The sequence below is a fragment of the Lepisma saccharinum genome, chromosome 16 (assembly GCF_977018435.1).
Source record: "Lepisma saccharinum chromosome 16, izLepSacc3.1, whole genome shotgun sequence".
NCBI lineage: Eukaryota > Metazoa > Arthropoda > Insecta > Zygentoma > Lepismatidae > Lepisma > Lepisma saccharinum.
In genome coordinates this window covers 24649864-24668108 of record NC_139244.1, presented here as the reverse complement: position 1 = coordinate 24668108, position 18245 = coordinate 24649864, and the positions used below count along the sequence as shown (strand labels likewise).

Below are 18245 nucleotides of genomic sequence, written 5' to 3'. Positions count from 1 at the left end.
GTACCTAAAAAATATTTCATAATTTGAAAATTCACAGAAATTAAAATAAATTTCTTATTGTGTAAAGAGGCAGTGTGTTATCTGTCCCACCTGTGACACAAAGTATAGCTATAAATCTGGGAAAGTGTTTTAAGGGTAGTTATGTTTAATCAACCCTAAGTTTCATAATTAATTGCACAGAAACTGTAAGAAAAATGTTGCTTAGCTATCAATAGAATACTTACTTTAATGCAGAGTTGTTAAAGGGTTCAAGAACCCCTAAATTGTAATGGGTTCTATTGGGTTTCGCAACAAGAATAGGAACATTTTTTCTCGTACAATTTAAATTCGCTCCATGTTGCGTATTGCTTCATTTCAATACGGAACTTGGACCGGATTTAAATTGATCCAGTATAAATGTTCCTGGACCGTATTTAAATTCACACGGAAAAAAGGTTAACAGAATTGAAATATTTTAAACACAAAAAGGTTCATTACGGTCCAGAACCGATTTACGTTTACTGATTTTCTGTCCTGGACCGGAATTAAATTTATGTCTGGGTGTCCCATCCGTGGCAATGGAATGCCCCATATTATATGTATATGTAGCAGTGGCGGCGATTGGGTTCCAAAACCGGGGGGCAAAGACATTATATTTCCCTTCGTAGATAAAATTTTGCATAGTGCGGGGACAAAAGTGGCGAAAAGTGGGGGCAACTTCCCCCCTCGCTCCCCCTAATCGCCGCCACTGATATGTAGTGATGTTTTTTGGATGGAATAAATGTCGCATCCTCCTAGTAAGCTCTTTACCTATCCACGTACATGTCCCAGACCACAGAAGAGTGTATAAGCCTTCCTCACTTCCGGTTGCCAGAAGGCAGATAATTCATGTGAATAATTACCGATCCAAGGCCTGCCTCGTCAGAGAAGAACTGTTTGAACGCGCAGCGTGGTACAGGTCTCCCCAGTAATTATCCAAAGCAAACATTGATACGCGAAATCTGATACACTCGGCAGATGTAATTCAATATATGTGTACACTGAGTAGCGAAGAAGGAAATGTTACGAAGATGGAATGCACTTAAGCTAATTGACTACACGGTATTGCACTGTGGCCGATTAGAACAGGCCGTAGTGCGAATGGTTCCCGTGTTCATGACATTTTGCACCTTCTAAGTTCTCTTTGCTAAATATTCTAAACTTGTATTGCCCCAGGCTGTGACCTTTTTGTAACCTAACTACCTGCTAAACGAGTTTAGTATTACTAAATAACTTTTAACGCTCCATAAGTTTTATGAAACATTGCTCGTCGAGTTTCATCAAACTAACTTCCTATTAGACGAGCTTTTTTTTCAAGTCTTGCTTTCTACTAAATGAGTTTTACCAAACCTTCCTGCTAAATGAATCACGGCTTGGGAGTTCTTTGTGAGTGTCCCTTCATCACTCATCCCCATATTCGCGGTTAGCCAAAAATTGACAGCAATGAGTAGAAAAGTAAATCAAATGCTTACTCTCTCTTGCATCGTTACTGGTAGGCATAATGGTTTCATGGTGTTAAAATCCTTAAAATAAGCAACTGATATGTTTTGTTTATCTGAAACCAATAACTATTCGAAAATTTTGTAGACTGCACCACCCTTAGTATAGTCATAGGATTTCACTCCTTAACAACACACAGAGATACCGAATGAAAAGATCAGTAGACAATTTAACAGGTAATATTTATACATCCCACAGTACAACTGTGAAGTCATGTCCATGAGGTGGCAGTGGGTGCTTGCACTTCCGTATATCCAACTTTCTCCCTGGGGTAAGGGACTATATTTCCGGTAAACTGTTGGCAGTTTTGAAAAAAATTAAAAATTGTAATATAGATGAATATAAATTAGGTATTCCTTAAATACAAATTTAGTTACATTATATAATGAAACCACTCAGATTGCGCCTTCCTCCTCCTATTCTTCGAAAAAACAGGTGCGATCATCAATGATCAGGAGAAAGCACATGCAACCACCTCATCCGCTTCACGCTCAGAGGAAGGCGCTGTAATTCTTCATCGTGGTTGAGTCGATTCCGTGTTTCGGGATCAACGTAAACCAATCATACTACAGAAATGATCCTGTGAAGTATGATCTTAGCTCCAAAGTTAAACGAATGTTTACTTACGTATCTTTCTAAGTAAATCATCAGTGAGATTGTAAAAGTAATTTGTGATAAACTATTACAAATTCATAAAAGTCAAGTTACACTTTACGTTTTATACATTAAACATTATTGTAAAAAAAAGAGCTCTAAAATACATTTATTATTTACTTGAAGTAAACTTTCTGAAACCTTAGTTTTTATTAGTACTAGAATTTTAAACTCTGCCATCTAGCGGTCGTAATTTAAGTTCTTGCAATGCGTGTTAATGAATGATGCTGTCAGACCAGTTAAACGTGACGTCACTAGAAAACAGCCAATGACCTGTATGACGTTTCCAATTAAACTTTCACCAAGTGAATCACCTTTCCTTTAGTGCTGACCACATATCAGCAACGTTGATTATAATGACGACAGTTACGAATCACAATGGTGACATGTACCGCCATTGGCGGATTAGCGGGAGGGGCACGGCGGGCATATGCCCTTTCCAAAAAGGGGGTAACTACGTATTAAAAAGTATTTGTAGCATTATGTTACAAGGGACAAAAAATGTTCGACCAATCCTTTTCCTGATAGTAAAAATAATAATAATAAAGAAAAAAATGTTTAGCAGAAATACATCAATTGGGACTAGATTCACTGGACACTTAAATATGTAGACATCCGAAGCTTGTACAGTCAACGGCAAAGATAATGGTAAGCAAATTGTCCACCGCTATTTTAATCTTTTTTATTCTACATCCCGTGTTGTTTTAAGGAATGAAACTATGTTGGTTCGAAGCAGACACTGTTCTCTGCTTATTGACGTCTTTACAACACATTGTGTAATACAGACCGAATTAAAATGGTGGTGGACAATTCGCCTACTGTTTCTTTTGCCATTGGGTGTACGGATACAAAGCAAGAGTATTCTAGGTAAAGTAGTATTTTCCATGCTTGTTACAGTTTTGTCTGAGGAAATGAATTCTCAGGCTTATCTTCTTTTCTATAAACGTTGTTAATAACATATATCTAATTACTACTGTTTCACAAAAATCTGCTAACGCTATCAAGAGCAAAGGGTCCTGGGTTGGTTTCCTTGTCGAGGTACGTTGTGCAGTGGTTCGGATTCTACTTTGAATATCCAGTACCGATTACTCTATCTTACCACAAATTGTACCTAAAAAGAGCTCTTGTAATTGTTTGTGTGAGTGTGTGTGTGTGAGGTCAACTGGGGTGGCAAGGGCAGTTGATTTCCTCTTGGTAGATGCTTAGCAATAAGAGACCGTAGTGCGGGGACAAAATGTGGTAAAATTATGGGGGCAACTGCCGCCACGCCCCCTAATCGCCGTCATTGCATGCAATAACAACAATATAATTAATTTAGCCTATATTATTTTAATAATTATTATGATATATATTATATACTATTTATTAAACATTAATTATAAATCAGGTATCAATGTGCACAAGGAAAGGCTACACTTTCTCCCAGCTGAAAACTGAATGAAAGGCGAACATATGCCATAAATTATTTATTACTATCTCTATTACGGTTATTTCACGTAGCTTTCCTACTTTCTGGGTTCGTAGTGATGAGTAGGCCTACTGGTTGATGGGACAAGCACAATGACGCATCCATTCCTCGACCAAGGTTCGAACCTGGGAACTCTGGCTTCGTAGCACTCTACACACACCACTCCTCCACGAAGTAGCCGCTTATATGCAATTTATTTTTATTATTTCATCATTTATTATAGAGGCATCTAAATAAATTGATTGATTGATTTGGTTTAGTTTACTTCGCATTTCTGCCACTTTTGGATGATCGCGAAGATGAGTATGAGTGATAAAATTGACGAAAGAAGACTCACAAAGAATACCCAAGTTCGGCCCGGCATTCGAACCCGGGACCACTGGAGTCGTAGTGCGCTGTGTTAACCACTCCGCCACAGTGATCGACAGGAGGAATTTGAATGAGATGAGGTAGAATACCAGAATTGAAAATTCCGGAAAGGTTCCTGATCTCGTCAGGTAAATCTCGGTTTCGGAATCGCAGTTTTATTGTTCTCGTCTCGATTTTGAAACGTAGTTCTCGTGCAAGGATTCGTATTGTCAAATCAAAGGTAGTGATAGAAATACTCGACGGAGCATGCACCAAATAACAATCTATCTATCTAAAAATGGATGTATGTGTGTGTGTGTATATATATGTATGTTTGTTCCGGCATAACTCTCGAACGCCTGGAGCGATTTCAACCAAACTTGGAACACGTATCACTTGCAATCTCGAAAGAAATACTGTGGAGACAAGACACCCCTGGCAGCCCTAGGAGTGGTGTGGAAAGGGGTGACATGCATAAATAATCGAAAACGACCGATATTAAATTCCGCACAGACATCCGTGACTCTATGCAATCCCGCACAACGATGGTGTTTCTCGGGTTGTCTAACATTCAGGCTGATATGAGTTTGTGTTGCGAAAACGACCGATATTAGTGTGGAATCCATAGTTTACGGGGTCGCTAAGATGAATAGTGACACTCCCAATATCGTTCAACTCCAAGACACCCCTGGCACCCCTAGGGGTGGGGGTGGGAAGGGGGTGACATATAAAACGACCGATATTAGTGTGGAATCCATAGTTTACGGGGTCGCTAAGATGAATAGTTACACTCCCAATGCCGTTCAACTCCAAGTTCATCACCTATCGGCATGGGGAATGAAAGGGGTGAGAAATTACCTACATTAGTGTCGAATCCATAGTTTTCGGAGTCGCTAAGCTAATTGGTGACATTGAGGATGAAATAAAATTAATTACATTTTACACTATAGTTAGAATTCATTATTTTCCTGTCTAATAGAAGATTGGGATAAATAAATACCTGAGCAACGCCGGGGAATCAGCTAGTATCCAATAAATAAACGCTCACGAGCGTATCTGGTGACAAAGAGAAAGAGGGGTGTTCCAGAGGGGTCCCAAATTTGTTCCCGAAAGCCCCTTTAATGCAAAAGAACGAGACGAGACCCGAAAAAAAGCATTATCGCCCATCGTTCGTCATCTGTTTCTTTCTTCACACATTTTATCCCCCTTCCCTCAATCTGCTTCCCCCACCCTCTCCCACCTTCCCCTTCCAACCAGACTGTACCAGTAGATAACCCGACACTGGCTTTGATAATCTGGGCTAATTTGTCCTGCGTTGGGAGACAACTCTGGTGGCGCGGGGGATTGTGGGAGTAGCCTTATCTGCGCGCGCGCAACTGCACTTGTTCCATCCACCATGATGGATTGCACCGGGTTGTCATGGAAAGATAGGGGGGCCTGGGGGAGGGCGGGGGGGAGAGGAAAATAGAATTGGGGGACGAAGCCATCGTTGTTGCTATGACGACAGCAGCGAAGGCTATCTCGCTCGACCAAGCCATAGAAGGGTGGAGTAGGGGGGCTCTCCCCCTGGAAGGGGGGCTAAATGACTCTACGTGCCCATACATAGAAGTTGAAGATTTCGCCATTCACAGGGAACCGCATTCCGACTGCATATTGCATAATGGTGGCGGTTGAAAAGCCACAGGGAACACACTACACGTACAAAAGTTAGATTCAGATATGGAAAACTGTAAGAGACATAATGCCCCCTTCCCCTTTGCACTTTCACGTTGTACCTAATATCGCACAGCGAAACTCCAATCCATTACCCCCAGGGAAGATTCTAGCATCGTCCGTTATTACTGGAAATTAATCCAGCAACATATATTTCCAGAACTAATTTATCTGATTTATAACTCTTGTTCTTTTATGAGTACAACAACGGAGAGAAAATGGTTTACGTTTGACAAACACTGCACGGGGCAAAAATGGAGGGAAATTATGGCGGGAAAACACATAGTTAATGTCTTCATTCTGTTCTCATGAATTTATAGTGAGGCAATGATGTTTTTTTCTGACAACAGAACCATTTCCCCCTCCCCCCTTGTTTATATAAAGCAAGATAAGCCGAATCAAGTTCGTGATTTCACTAAGCAAAGATCATTTCAGCAGCTTATAGCCGACCGAATTACTTATGTTTTATCAGACTTGGTTTGTTTGCTGGACCAATAATTTTATTAACAATAGAGTGACAACGCGTTGAGTTAATAGGGGGATTTGTGTCGTGTTCTTTTTTGTGTGGATTGAGTGAAAAATATAGTGCGAATAGCTATAAATGGAGAAACAGAAATGAAAAAAAATATTGGTGACTTGTCTGAAACATATAGATTTGTTTAAATGATCAACGTACTCTTTACACAGAGATAATTAGTCTGTAGTTATAGATTAGTTGTTCTAAAAAAAATAGGGCGTGGCTAGGGGGATTTAAGGGTCAAACCTCTCAAAATGTCTTGCGGATAGTAATAATGCAGGATGCAAGAATTAGCTTTATCTTTTATACTGACACACATACACAAACTCTATATGACAATTATGACCCTATCAACCTAACCCCGCCTAGAAATACCTTTCTAGGCATGTGTTACTCTATAAAATATATATATATATATAAATGGATGTATGTGTGTGTGTGTGTGTGTGTATGTTTGTTCCGGCATAACTCTCGAACGCCTGGAGCAATTTCAACCAAACTTGGTATACACGTATCATTTGCAATCTGGAAAGAATACTTGGGGGGCAAGACACCCTTGGCACCCCTAGGGGTGGGGTGGGAAGGGGTGATATGTAAAATAATCGAAAACGACCGATATTAAATTCCGCACAGACATCCGTGGCTCTATGCAATCCCGCACAACGATAGTGTTTCTCGTGTTGTCTAACATCCAGGCTGATATGACTTTGTGTTGCGAAAACGCCGGAAATTAGTGTGGAATCCATAGTTTTCGGAGTCGCTCCCAATGCCGTTCAACTCCAAGTTCATCACCTATCGGCGGGGAGGGTGGTGAGAGGGGGGTGAAAAATAAAATGCCACAAATGACCTAGATTAGTGTCGAATCCATAGTTTTCGGAGTCGCTAAGCTAATTGGTGACATTCAGGATGAAATAAAATTAGTTACATTTTACGCTATAGTTAGAATTCATTATTTTCCTGTCTAATACAAGATTGGGATAAATAAATACCTGGACAACGCCGGGTAAACAGCTAGTATGAAGGACACATCATAAAATTCGTTCTTGTTCACTCAGGATAATATTTGCGGTTGTTACTAAAAAACGCGCTGAAAGTTCCCCTCAGCTCAGGTGTGCCCACAGGAGGGGATGACAGCGCAGACAGCTCTGTCAAACTTTCGGGGGGGGATTTTTCCTTAAAAATTAATATTTTCCTACCATGTCACCATTCTAAAATATGTGCGATGAGGCGAGGGAGGAGGGAATAAGAATTTATTTCCTTAGTAATTAATTTATTTTAGCTGCTTACAAGTCACTTCTGCTGTACTAAGTGCGCCATATTTAATCCGTTAAAGAATGAAAATGATGGAATACTTTATTTATGGGGATTATCACACGATATGGGTAGGATGTACCATTGGCCTTGGTGGTGGGGGATGGGTATACCCCTACCACAACTTAATATTCGTACTATCTTGAAAACCAAACCTTGCATCGTGTATTGCCTCTTGATTTTTACCATTGTCTGGCTTGTCCGCCTAAATGAATATAAATTACAGGGATTTTAGTGTGTGTTTCAATGATTCCATGATAACGGGACATTTTTTACGGGACATTACCCCAGTTGTCACATTCTTTTTCAACAAGTTACTGTGTCTGAGTTTGGATGTGTCGATAGATTCCCGAAGAAAAAAATATTGTTAAAAAAATATATACAGTAGTGGCATTAATTCTGGACACTTTTAGTAAAATATTATTTTTTTAAAAATCTCGAATGTGAAAACTATATTCTGTATGGAAATATTAAACAAGTTTAAATGACATCGTTCAGTAACTTCAATAATTGCATCTGAGTGCAGCATTGTAGTCTATTATTGTTATTTTTAAGCAACAGAACGCTTGTGTGCGATTGATGTATAGTAGGTCAACTGGGAGCATCATTGTTGTACATTGTTCAGTAGCTTCAAGAATTTCGTCTTACTGCAGCATTGTTCTCTGATTATTGGTATTTTCTGTATTGTACTGTGGGTTAAGTGTGAACTTCATTGTTTGTAGCAGTTGGAAGTTGACCTACTATACAACAATCACACACAAGCGTTCTGTTGGTTGAAAATAACAATAACAATTATAATCAGACTACAATGCTGCACTCAGATGCAATTATTGAAGTTACTGAACGATGTCATTTAAACTTGTTTAATATTTCTATACAGAATATCGTTTTCACATTGGAGATTTTTAAAAGAATAATATTTTACTAAAAGTGTCCAGAATTATTGCCACTACTGTAAATATAAAATAACTAATTTGTTATTGCTCTTTAACCAGTCTAATCACTACAATCAAGCTCGAGATGACAATTATATTAATACATTAATAATAATTAACTTAATTTATCCTTCGAGCATGATTCCGGTAAGTCATCAACGGTAGGCAAGCCCTGGCACCTGGCAACCCGTTGGGTGAGAATAAGATAAGGAATAATTACTTTATCCTTCCAGCTTACCCCCAAACAATCCACATAGGCTAGATAGTGAAAAAATTCTCTCTTTAAATTTAGGCTATTATTAATGATGGTAATTTTTGTAATTAATATTATGTAACTGCACTTCTGTAAAAAACTATGCAGTAACAAAATACTTTCTTGAATTTTAGTGATAGAAAAAAGGATAGACCTCTGCCCCCCCCCCCCTCAGGTAAGTTTATTGTACTGGACGCAACGGCGTGCCCAAGGGGGGCATAAACCTTCTCCCTCGACACAGTATTCCTAAAAAAAATAACGTCAAAGGCAGTACTAGTACTAGCAAAATGTACACGCACCCCCCCCCCCCCTTTCCAAAGCCTGGGCACGGCACTGTGGGCACGGATAAGCTAGGGTTAATATCATGGAGCAAATGGACAATACGCAAACGAAGCTCTGACATGTTTTGCTACACAGACAATACAGACCAGAGCTCTTGAGAGGTCTTGGCAGGCACAGGTGGACCTGAAGAAACGTGATGTGTAGAGCCAAATATATTCTACGTATTCTCTATCGTGAAACACCACCTCCCTCGAGCTGCATACTTCAACGGTGCCTCATCCATGCGCGTCGACACAGTGACGTGTGAGGTCGGCTTCACAGGGCGTGTGATGGTCTACTCGAGTGCCTTGGCTGTCCGTCAGATGTCCAATTTGGTTCTCCTCAGCTCCTTCTGGGTTTACGGGTGGTCTCTGCCTACCCCACACCAAAAACGACTCTACTCCAACTATCTCCACTGAGCGCGACGGACACTAAACGATCCGGAACCACACCGTTGTGATATTTAGTGGTGTCGACTTATATGGGCATGGGGGGCTCAAGCCCACCCAATAATTTGCTAGTTATTATATTTTATTTTAGAAATAAAGTCCTCGCGCTTAAGATACCGAAATGTTTCATCATTAAACATTCAAAGAATTCTCACAACTTAATTACTGACTGAATGTAATCAAAATATTTCATAATAATTTTGTTACATCTCCAGTATGATACTTTTCAGTGTCCTACATTGTTTACTCTATCAGTGTGTTGTTTGTTATTTAGATGAAATATTATGTGTCATAGACAACTATTGTCAGATGGATAAATAGACTAACCTTGATGTTCCAACCTGGCAACTTGTAAGAACCCAAATAAGTAGGGACATTGAATTTTCGCGATGCGCGAAATCGCGAAATGTGAAAAAAGATTCAATTTTGAACATTCTGCACGTAACTACACCCCCAATGATGAAATATGCATGAGTTTTATTCGCGAAGTAATGCGAAAAGTGTGTTTTTCTCGAAATGAACGCTTTTTCCCGAAATAACCGTGAAATACCATCAAATTAAGTAGAAAACACGCAAAAACCGGCAATCGAGGTTGTGCGCGCAAACTGTCGATTTATAACGAAACGTTTGCCTTAAGTTTCCTACCACTTGCAGCTGAAGAACGTTTTATCTTCGATCACATCAGGAAGACGTTGGAAATTTGGATTTCCCATGCACATAATCTCAGTTCGAAAACTTCGCTTCCTGTCAAGCTGCATTCCCTTCTTCCCCCGAACTTCCAGTTTCAATAAACTTGCTAGCTGTAGCAGCGATAAGATTAGTCTGTTCTCGCACATCATTTGTGTTCAGTCATGAATGAATTTTGTTTATCATCATGTGATTTTCAACATGTGTTTGTGTATGTGCAGTAGTGATTATTTTATTTGTTGGACAGCAAGGATATCCTTTAAATACATACAATGAATAAATCACTTGAGATATGCAATTTAGAAATGAAGTAATTTTGTGTTGATGTTTTCTTTTTGGTTGGACAGCTAAGTACTTGTGCATGTGTACAGTATATAAAAATGAAGTAGTTTATCAATTTATAGCTCTTTTGTATGTTGTTTCCTCTCATAATGAAAAAGAGTGTGCCAATTTTTTTTTCACCGCTGGTATATACCGCTGATCTAACATTTTATTTACAGCTCTCCTTAGTTTTTATTTAGCATAAATTTGTCTCCCTACAAATAAGGGACCTTGGAACCTTCTTAAATTTCGTCTGGACAAAGAGAGCGAATAAGTTGAGGGACAGGAGTGAAAGTGTCTGAGAGCAATATGCAGAAAGCTTCTTTCTGACAATATAATAACTAGTGCTAAGTGTAAAATTATGAGATATTAGTATTATATTAGTATTAGAAAGGTAAAGTTGAACATGTGAGGGTATAAGGAGAGGGGGTATGGGGGGGAGAAGAAGAGGGGGGACCAACTTAATCGATGTATGGAAAGGCTCATACTGAAATAAACCTAAATTCTATTCTATTCTAAGAAACTTGGAAATTTATCAACAAGCTAAGAAATACGATAGCAACAAGTAATGGTAGTGGGATGTGGTGACTATTTCCAATATGTAAGTTGAAGTTTATAAATTGCTGCTAAGTGTGTTTATCCTAAAATAAACCTTTTATTAAGGTGAAATAGTACGTTTTGTTTACCACGCCTTGTGACTGCTAGTCTTTTGTCAACGACATGAGCTGCGAAGGGATAATTTCTGGTTAGACTCAAAGATACGTAAAATGTGAACACATCCTTATTACAAAAGCAAGAGAGGATATAACCATAGGATGAGGACTGATAGGTCCTAAAAACTATATAAATAGACAGGCAAAAAATAGAAAATAGGCAATAAAATTGACGAATCCCGGAGCAGGTGATCTTGACCAGGAATTTTCCCAGTCATTTCCGTGTTTCTGGTTGCTATGAGGTCCACCCAGCCTCGTGTCAATTGGTGCCAGTGGGTAAATGCGGCCGTGCGTGATGCTGATCACATCCCAACTACGGCCGAGATCAAGAATATGTGAAGCTCTACCTCCACATCATCCCATATGCCTTCATAGCATGTGTGCACATGCTCAAGGGTATCGTTACCTTACCTTTAAAATTGATGAACATTGACAGATTCATCATTTTCCTGGATTAAGCACTCAAAAAGCTATCTTCGAAATAGGTAATTATGAGTAAAATAGGCCAAAACGGTCACTGTAAAAGTCATATATTCCTTTCATAAATTGCCCGAAAGGGTTTTAAATGTTAAAGCCTATTTACTGCACACAGAAAACTAATTGCATCATATCGATTGATGCACTAAAGTGTGTTTTGTAGCTTCTTCAAAGAATCAGATTCACATTTGATGCATTTTGGTGCATTTTTGTATGTCGTGAAAGAAACACCAAAGTGCATCATTTGATTCAACTGAGGATTTATTTCAGTAGAGATTCACTTCAATGCATCAGTTGATGTTCCCTTCCTGCATCTTTTTGGATGATGCAGGTCTGAGCTAATGACATTATGTAGCTCAGACGAAACGTTTAAGTACATCATCAAAAAAGATGCATTCTGGTGCATCAAAACGCATTAGCTGATGCATTAAAGTGCATCTCGACTGAAAGAAATCCTCACTTGAATCAAGAGATGCACTTTGGTGTTTCTTTCACGACATACAAAAATGCACCAAAATGCATCAAATGTGAATCTGATTCTTTAAAGAAGCTACAAAACACACTTTAGTGCATCAATCGATATGATGCATTTAGTTCTCCGAGTGTGGCCAAGGAATACAAAAAAAAAAAAAAACATTTTAAGGCAAATCGTCTGCCTGCTTATGACATAGGCCTAATATTGCATCTCAGAGTAACCCATCCAATGTTTCTCAAACGTTGGCGCTACTTGGATCAGCTACAATCTGTCCCGCCTGTCTCTGGAGCAAGCGCAGAAGTCTCTGCGCAAGTAGTGACCCGAGACGGTCCTACCAATGACCACGTGAGTAGTGTTGCCCACGAGACGAGACTTTGGCCTGTCTCGTCTCGCGGAAATGCTGTCTCGTCTCGAAAATATTAGTTTGTCTCGGACACATGATCAATCTCGTCTCGTCTCGAATTTTTAAAAGCCTGTCCCGTCTCGTCCCGTGGACAACACTACACGTGAGAGGGAACGGGATTGCTGAGAGGGGGGTACAGTTACCAGTCGTTCAAGCAGCGTGTACTGCTTCGCTCCGCCCACTCCCCTTCTTGCGCGGTCTTGCTCCAGAGGTACTTGCGACAGAGTATAGATTCAATCCGCGTCTGCTTCGCTAGCATTGCGTAAAGCGCGTGGCCCACACGCAGGGACGACGCCGAAAACGGCCCAGTCATCGCTCCGAAAGCTATCAACCCTTGAAGCAGCTTCAAGCACTGCATAATGATGGCGCAGGCCGATTGTGGCCACTAGACTGCGGAATGCGTTGTGCTTTTGTTTCCCTTTTACTGCCACATGCTCAACTTGAAGTAGGTTGAGGCTGACTGGCTCTAGACGTCCTTGGTTCGACTGGTCTTCTTGTTAAGAGTTACTGGAGCAATCTCTTTACAAACCTTGTAAATACACATTAGATCAACAGACGGGGGCTTCTTGAACGTAAAAGCACAGACTATAACGCCAGAGAGAGAGAGAGAGAGAGAGAGAGAGGAAGACGCCCAAATGCCAACATCCCATCCACGTATACAAGGCGCCTGGACTAACAGCTATTATAATCTTCTGTGGGGATTCTGTTGTTTCAGTTCAGTTGGTGTTTTAAGTCCACCTAATGCACAGTAAGGCTAATCGGGACTGGACCTGCAGTTCAAAGTGGGATCCGAACCACTATGTGCCTCCACCGGGAATCGAACCCGAGACCTCTTGATTACGGGGATCGTGTTGCGTCGTCCCTTCATGTTTGTGATTGTCCCTTTATCCATTTCTTCTTATCATCATTCATCCTCATCTTCGCGGTTAGCCAAAAGTGGAAGAAAAGCGAAGTAAAATGATGCAAATCATGTAGCATTTGGTCTCGCGTAGAGTGGCTTGCGACAAAACGATCTGCGCATGCGCGAATCCATTCTCTCCAGCCATAGACCTAGACCGGAAACGGGATCAAAAAAATATATACATTTGGGTTCGCATGTTTAAAACGAAAGTGTTTTAAGCCAGTTGTTTCGAACGTTTAAAACACACGGCTTTGCTTCTTTCACAAATGTTTAAAACGTTTAAAACAAAGTATTTTAAACAGTTTTTTTCAGACTTGTTTAAAACGCATTTTGATACTTGATGTTTTATAGTCTGTGGTTTTTTGCATGTTTTGAATTTAACTTTGCCTTTCATTCAATCCGTGCCATTTTGTTTACTCTGCATAGAAATCTGTTCAGTGGCTGCAAATAAATAAACATATCGTGATAAATACCCGTGACCCACGTTTAACACACCTTACTATGTTTTCTTTTACAGTGTTTAAAACACATTTAAAATTGAACACTACGTGGACGAAACAGTTTTGTTCCTCACATAACATACTGCTGCACATAGTTGTTGATGTCAATATTAAGTTGCATTCACGATAAAATGTCGTATTAAAAAAGACAGAGTTGTTACCACGGGGACTGAGTGGGGCCTGGCAACTCTGGACTAGTTGAAGCTTCTCGAACAACCTACATGCGAGATTTAAGACTAACATAAATGTGTATTTTAAGACGTTAGTCAAGAGTTTCCATCCTTGGACGATTAATGGATTCCTTATTAAACATTATTCTTAGAAAATAAGTCTTCTTGGCATTATGTTTTTAACGTTTTATTTGTTTAAAACAATCGGTACTTGTTTAAAACACTGTTTAAAACATTTAGAACATGTTTGAAACAAAAAAAAAACTGTTTTGTTTCCTTTAGAAAAAACACAAATTTTGCCAACCTTGATTTGAACAGCCCCTGTGTCCCATAGCCGTGGTGCATGGGCAGTAGCAGTATATACATATATAGATTCAATTCAAGACATATAAACTGATACATACACATCGATACATTGATTCTGATGTCAACTGTTATATAATGCATCTTCACCCGCGTTATGATAAACGACAGACTTAGACTTATTGCGAACATCAACAAAATCGGCAGCAGCAGCATTCTGCACCTGCATACAAGAGCGTTGTTTCACAAATATGGCTACCGTGTAGTAAATGTCCTTGGTTTTGAGTGTTTTCAAAAACGATTACCCTCCTCTGAAACACACTACTTATAATGATCACTTTCCCCCAGCAAATATCCCTGTGCAATTTCCAGAGCCAATAAAACAGGAATTGCCTGCAAAGTAGACGCATCCGAAAAGAAAAAAAAGTAGTAAAAAGTTCCTGCTGCCAGCAGCATTTCATTACATCCTATGATGAATAAATTATCAACACTGAATATATCCACGCCAGAAACTGTGGATAGATTTGGTGACATCAAATGGAGATGGCGTTAGCTGCATGGCTGCATGCATCATATTAGTTATTAATTAATTAAATTACTCAACCATTCGGTTAATAGTCAAATAATCGCTTCATTAATGGTGAAAGTTGGTCAATCGGCAAATAAGCCAATGCCACGCGAGCAGGTTCGATATAGTAGAACGTTTGGCTTTGCATTTTGCGGTAGAATGTTCGCTACAAGACATAGAAGTGCGACTAACGTCTAAATTTGCTTCAAAATCTTTTCGAATTGTAAAACGCGAATGTTTTTGTAATTGTACGAAGAGAAGTTACCAAAAACATTCCACCGTTAAAATGTAACAATGTGTCTGGTAATTTAAAACACGCAACTGTTTTTTCGTGAGCGCATGCGCATCGTTGTGACTAGAATGAGAAGTTAACATGTTAATCGTTAGGAATATTAAGCACAGACAGACACTCCTACACTGAAAAAAATAAAGGTGTGGAAACTCACCTTTTGGGGTGAGTTTGGCTTGTCACAAATAGACGTCCCCAAAAGGTGAGTTTCCACACCCCATATTGGGGTGAGTTTTTCTCACCCTAGTATAAAGTGTGTTTTTCCTCCCATAGGGTGAGTTTTCTCACCCTAGTATAGAGTGTGTTTTTCCTCCCATAAGGGTGAGTTTTCTCACCCTAGTATAGAGTGTGTTTTTCCTCCCATAAGGGTGAGTTTTCTCACCCTAGTATAGAGTGTGTTTTTCCTCCCATAAGGGTGAGTTTTCTCACCCTAGTATAGAGTGTGTTTTTCCTCCCATAAGGGTGAGTTTTCTCACCCTAGTATAGGGTGTGTTTTTCCTCCCATAAGGGTGAGTTTTCTCACCCTAGTATAGAGTGTGTTTTTCCTCCCATAAGGGTGAGTTTTCTCACCCTAGTATAGAGTGTGTTTTTCCTCCCATAAGGGTGAGTTTTCTCACCCTAGTATAGAGTGTGTTTTTCCTCCCATAAGGGTGAGTTTTCTCACCCTAGTATAGAGTGTGTTTTTCCTCCCATAAGGGTGAGTTTTCTCACCCTAGTATAGAGTGTGTTTTTCCTCCCATAAGGGTGAGTTTTCTCACCCTAGTATAGAGTGTGTTTTTCCTCCTATACGGTGAGTTATTCTCACCCTAGTATAGAGTGTGTTTTTCCTCCCATACGGTGAGTTTGAGGGGTTCGTGAGGAAGAGGTAAATGATCTTCGTTTAGTATAATAATGCTTACCTTTAACCTTGAAGAATCAGTCAGATCTTTTCTATCTTATCCAATATGAATTCAGAATAAGATAGAGCAATCATAACTTCATTGTAATTTCTTCCCAGATGGCAAATGTATCAAAGTAGAGAAATGCAATGTTAACTCTTGCATTGTGTAATATACGACATCACAGTGAAAACAGTGTTTCTTCATTTAATGCGTTCAGATTTTAATGTGATTAATTGTCTTCTTTATAAAAATAATACCATTCAATTCAGCATTAAAATTTGACAAAGCTTAAAAATCTTAGAGGAAACTAGATGCAGCACGCTCACCAAGGTATTCATGTAGAAGAACAAGCCATCCCTAAATTACATGAAGCTTGCAAGGAATATTATGTATCGATTTCTAAATCATACAAAAAAGCCGCAACTTTTAATGTACATACATATTTTCCAATAAGTCTTTTTTGAGACTTCCACTTGATGCTTAGAAGCCAATTGGGACTGGATATATGTACAGTCACATACACTGCTGGGTTGTAATGATTTAATTGAAAGTCAATGGTGCTGTTACAACCCAGAAGTGTCCTTGAGTGTACAATATAACATGAAGGGTATTGATCTTCAGAAGTCACACCTGTTAATTGTAAAATAACAACTTTTTTCTGTACTGTTTGGAAAGCAACACTCATGCTCACATACATTGCTAGGATAAATAAATGACATACTTAACACAACAAAATACTGTATACTTGTATATCCGTAGATAAATTTTATGTATACGTTGGATGCAAGTATATACATACATGGTAAGGGGATAATCTCTGAAAAATACTACCTTGCCACTAAATGCATACACATTAAGCAATAATTCAACCTTACCTTTCCTTTGCTGTTGGTTCTGCACACTCAGTTCAATGCCACAATCATTACAATGTGAGTGATTTTTGGTGCTTTTAGAACCTATTTCAGTACTTTAATAAATTAATTAGAAACGAAAATGTACATTCTTAAGAAGGCAGAGCAAATTTAGTAGAAGTTATAAATGTTCATATACATAATTTTTAACCACTCTATTTCAAATACAGAGCTTAATTTTTTTCGCCCCAAAGATTAGGTTGAAGAAATAAAGTTACCAGTTAGCAAAAAATTCAACTTTATTTACAATATTCGTACATTTCATCTTGCAATAATTCAACATAGTTCTCACAATTTTATCCAAAAAAAGAGGAATTTTACTTCATTGCTAAAAATTTGCATGCTGTATTCCTTTAAAATGTCTGTATGGAAAGACGTCCATGATCTGAAAGGAGAAAAAATGTAAGAGTAAATAAGAATATAACCAAGAATGCATTTAGGTCAGAGTGTGATAGTTTAGAATGTACTTATAACATTTATGAGTCTTAATACTTCCCTGAAAAGTATACTAGTGATGTGTGCATACAAAGTGATTCAAGCTTGAGTAGCCAGCCTTCGTGGATGAGTGGTTACGAAAGCATGCTAAAACGCCTGGGGTGTCGAGTTCGAATCCCAGCCTGAGCACAGGTGTTCTTTGTGAGTGTCCATTCATCCATTCCATCATATCATCACTCATCCTCATGTTCGCAATTAGCCCAAAAGTGGCAGAAATGCGAAGAAAAATAAACAAAATCAATCAGTCAAGCTGCTCAATTGATAGATTGACTTGGTGTTTTAAGTCCACTTTATGCACAATATGGCTAATCGAGACTGGACCTGCGGTTCAAAGTGGGATCCGAACCACTATGTGCCTCCACAGGGTATCGAACCCAGGACCCCTTGATTACAAGGCAACGACCTACCACTGCACCATCGGGGAGGCCCTCATACTGATCAGTTTCTACATTGAATGCAGTAGCACTAAATTGGCAATTTATTTTACACAGCATTTCCCATAATATTTAAAGCTCGGGGGGGGGTTAAACCCAGTAACCCCCCTTGCGTGCGCCACTGATTGAATGAACAGGTGGAGGGACTAAGAGTATGTCACCCTATTATGCAAAGGTAATATAAACATGCATGCTTTTATTTCATAAGCAAGGGCCTATACAAGGAGGGT

The 18245-nt window shown here is 39.2% G+C and overlaps 1 protein-coding gene and 1 non-coding gene across 2 annotated transcripts in view; both read right to left on the bottom strand.

The window, feature by feature from the left end:
• The window catches only part of LOC146000530 (uncharacterized), a 349261-nt gene that overhangs the window by 13529 nt on the left and 317487 nt on the right, over positions 1 to 18245 (bottom strand). The window lies entirely within an intron of this gene.
• Positions 1909 to 2115, bottom strand: LOC146000640 (small nucleolar RNA U3). Its single transcript, XR_014443514.1, has one exon. It is a non-coding gene; the product is annotated as a small nucleolar RNA U3 (small nucleolar RNA).